The sequence below is a fragment of the Propithecus coquereli genome, unplaced genomic scaffold (genome assembly GCF_000956105.1).
Source record: "Propithecus coquereli isolate 6110/MARCELLA unplaced genomic scaffold, Pcoq_1.0 Scaffold508, whole genome shotgun sequence".
Taxonomy (NCBI): Eukaryota; Metazoa; Chordata; class Mammalia; order Primates; family Indriidae; genus Propithecus; species Propithecus coquereli.
In genome coordinates, this window is record NW_012150930.1 from 1,402,510 (window position 1) to 1,402,817 (window position 308).

Genomic DNA, 308 nt, shown 5'->3' on the forward strand with positions numbered 1-308 from the left:
TTGCAATGAATAAACCGGAGTGTGAAAATGAATCACAAAATGTTCAAGAAAGTTGTCTTTTGCTGTGGCAAATAAGTCTTTATTGGAAACACATGTACACACTTGTAAGCACTGAATTTTAAAAAGCATGACTAACTTAAAGTACTATCATGCTGCCTTGTCATCTTTAGCTTCCTATATACTAAATATCACCCACTTAAAACAGTACAAAGAGTAAATCTGCTTGGTTCATGTTGCAGTGTTCAATTTAAGCAGCCAATTAGAAGTATAAACATTTAAAAATTTGAACTAATTAATAAGGCCTACCA

At 32.1% G+C, this 308-nt stretch overlaps 1 protein-coding gene across 1 annotated transcript in view; it reads right to left on the reverse strand.

Annotated features, from left to right (window-relative positions):
• Window positions 1-308, reverse strand: part of CDK6 (cyclin-dependent kinase 6) — a 151,923-nt gene that overhangs the window by 108,852 nt on the left and 42,763 nt on the right. The gene's annotated exons all lie outside the window — the stretch shown is intronic.